Source organism: Muscardinus avellanarius (genome assembly GCF_963383645.1).
Source record: "Muscardinus avellanarius genome assembly, chromosome: 7".
In the NCBI taxonomy this organism is placed as follows: Eukaryota; Metazoa; Chordata; class Mammalia; order Rodentia; family Gliridae; genus Muscardinus; species Muscardinus avellanarius.
This window is the reverse complement of record NC_137793.1, coordinates 82,643,141-82,646,666: the sequence shown is the minus strand read 5'-3', so window position 1 is coordinate 82,646,666 and position 3,526 is coordinate 82,643,141.

The following is a 3,526-nucleotide window of genomic DNA, read 5'->3' as shown; positions in this document are numbered from 1 at the left end:
GGGGACGGCTGGGTGGCTCTGCCCCTGGGGCCACCTTCACTGCAGCATCTCTCACTGTGCCCGCCTCTGCTGTGCCTTCACCACCCCCCCACCCCTGTCATAGCCCCCGCCCCCCGCCCACTCTGCGGAACTGGCACAGCGGGACCAGAAAAACCAACGCCACCAGCCACCATGTCAGAGGCAGAAATGCATCCAAAATGGCAGCCTATCCGAGGAGTCCAGCCAGGAGTCCACCCAGGAGAAGGGGAGCCCGTGAAGGGAAGGACTGTCTACCACCTCCCAGTAGGCCTACATACCTCCACACTCACAACTGTCATGTCTTTGCCTTCTGAAGCTTCCTCCCCAGAACCAGAGAGGAGCAGTGAAGGGTCCATCTTCCCTGTCCCCAGAGAAGCCCCGGGGCCATAGGTGACACAGGTATTCAGAAAGCCTTTCTGTGGCCCATGCCCATTGATGGGACACAAATCATATCTGCCCTCAAATCTAGCCCCTGTCATTATCTGGATGAGAGCTAGCCCTCCCAGGGAAGAAAATCTTCCACTGTTCCCCAGTCAGACCCTCCCCAGCTCTGTGGGTCCCTGGGAGTGAGGAGGTAGGGTTGCAGGGAAGGGCCGAGAAGGCACACGCTGTGCCCTCTGTTATGTAACCAGGAGGGCGGTGCTTGTCCTAGGCCGGAGACCCAGGGCGCACTGCGCTCCCAGATGCGCAGTCATGGGTGGGGGCCACTGCGCATGGCGCGGGGCTCGCGAAACCCCCTCCCCACAAATGTGAAACCACCACAGGGACAGGATGGGAAACCAGGACCCTGAACCTTCCAGCCTTCCTCCTCCACCAGAGGCGAACAGCCTGCTGCCCCAGTTTTATTCTTTCTCCTGGGTCCTCAGACTGACAAACCATCTAACCTGGGGCCTCCAAACCTACTCTCACCCGTTGACTTTTCAGGAAATCCCACCAAATACAGTTTCTGAGCAATTTCCTGCGGTCAGTCCCCGTTCTCACCTTTCCACGTACCAGAGAGCAGCAGCGTCCAAAAGGCAGGTCCTTCCCATAGTGGGTTCACCTCAGAAGTGGCTCTTGAGGATCTCTGGACAGGCCAGGACGTCAATGCAAATCTCTTGTCCCCGGGGAGTAGCTCAGAGTCAGCAGGAAGCCCCGGGTGGTGGCAAAAGCAGTAGCAGCTCTGCCCTACCTTGCCCAAGCGTTTCCAGGGGAGCCAAGAATTATTTTGCCGCAACACTGAGGTGTGGCCGATTGGAAAATTCCTATTTCCAACACCAAACTAAAGGATAGAGCTTTTCTTCCAATTTGGTCAACCCTCTGTGCACCCATCTCCCTAACCTTTCTCCTTCCAAAAAAGAAAGTTTGGGGAGCCCGGAGCTCCTCTGCCTTATAGTGCATCATATTTAAAAAGGCACAGGAAGAAGCTTCGACTGGGCAGTCAAAAGCAGGCAGACACATGAGCCTACGCACACCCCTAAAGAGATTTTAGAAAGCTGCTGGGCTTCTCCCCCCTCCTCTTTAAGCAAGTGAAATGCAAATTCAGATTTGATACCCTGCCCTCGGCCAATCAAAAAAAGCTTTTCACCTGCCATCAGCCCACCCACCAATCAGAGGAAGTGTCTAGAGTGAGAGCCCTCCCCTGGCCAATGGAAGGCCAGCTCAGTCACTTAGTTAATGATGCAGCAGTACAGGGAAGGCCATCACATGTGAACTGGAAGGGAGCCAACATGGAGACACAGAGAGCGCAAGGTAAACAACTTTCCAACGCCAAAAGGATGACATTTAATCTCTAAATGCTAGCTTTCCTTCTCGGTTCATCCTTGACCCCTCTCAGCTGGCCCCACAGACCCCAGGAGCCTCCCGACCCGTCCCCACAGAGCTCCTAATGAGATGCAACAGTGACTGCGTCACCATTCCCCACTTTTCCCAACTACGCAGGGACGAACCTAGCAGCCTTATCCCCCTTCTCCCAGCCCACACCCCACCCTGGCCACACACTCCCCACCAGCCCCAGGTCCCCAGGGCCAGAAATTTCAATAAGGTAACCCCTGGAAAAACTCTTGTCACTCCTGCCTTCCTCTCAGCACGTATCTTTCTCCTCACTCCCTACCTTCTACTTAAATCTGCACAGACAGATGGACAGACACCCAAACAACCTGAAAACCAGTCTATCTGTCCACTGGAAGAAAACAGGGTAAAGGCTGGGAGGTCAGGCAGGAAGCCGGGGGGCAGTTCACTCCTCTCTCTTCTACCCTGGTCAGGCTTGAGCAGCTGATACTAAGGGAGAAGAAATTAAAGTGTGTATGTGTGGGGGGAAACCCTCGCTCAAAGAACAAAATAGCAAAAAGCAAAAAAAGAAGGTGATAAAGACAGAGCACCCACATACGCAGAGACAGCGCCCCTGATCCCAGCAAATACGTACGTGGGAGAAGAAGCGGGTTACGCCATCAAGTCCTGAAGCCAGTCGGACCACCCATCGTCGCCTGCGCAGACCCAAATCTCCGTCCAGCCGGACATGTCGCAGTCCCGAATGTTCCAGAATCCGGTCCCGTTAAACCTTCCACTGTCACCCCGCCACCTCTTGCTCCCACCCCTGCCCCCCACCTCCTCCCCGCGGGAACCGCCCGTGCCACCTTTCATGCCATCTCCTTAGCCTAGGCTACCCAGAGGCCTCTGGCCCCCCGACAGATTTCTGAATGCTTGGCAAGTGAGCTGGCAGAACCTGGTGCCCGGTGTTGCTATGACTTGTTTCTTGATTTTCTCTCTCTCTCTCTGCTGCAGCACGGCTGTTGCTAGCAGACCTATCGACGGAGCTCGCTCGCTCGCTCTCTCTCTCTCTCTCTCACTCTCTCTCTCTGAGCTCTGTGACGCAGATCTAAATTCTCCAGTCTGCTCCTTGTGTTGCAAGAGCAGAACTGCAGCTTTTCCCCTGGAGAGCCGGAGGGCAGTGCCAAGGCTGGTCAAACAAGGCAAAAAAAAAAAAAAAAAAAAAAAAAAAGTTGGGCCTACACTCTGCTTCCTTGGCCACACTTTTCAGCCCTTTTTCCCCCTCACACCTCACCGCTCTGGGGCACAGAGGTCCCTGTCCCCGTGGACTCACTCCTTCCCTCAGGGCTTCCCAGCCACAAGACTAGCTTAACTCTTTGGGTGGCAGCCTCCAGAGCCTAGACAGGACTGTCCCATGCTAAATGTTACATCATCTTTTCTTGGGCTATATGGGCCTCTTCTAGAAATGGGGGAGAAAATGGTCCTTACCCTGAGACCACTATCTCTCATTAAACTCTTTCTGCCACAGACAAGCCCAAAATTACAGCCATAGCTAATTTCTGCTGTTGTTGTTTTTGCTTTTTTGGCCACAAACCAGGACCTTTTTCTCCCTGGAATTTCCTAAGGATAAAAAGCGTAATTAAAACATTGCCTGCTTACCCCACAAGTGAGATCCTTCTATCGGGACAGGAATGTGAAAAACCAAACTGAACAGTAGCCTGAAGAAAGCAGAGGAAAACCAGTCTGGATCTCCATTTTC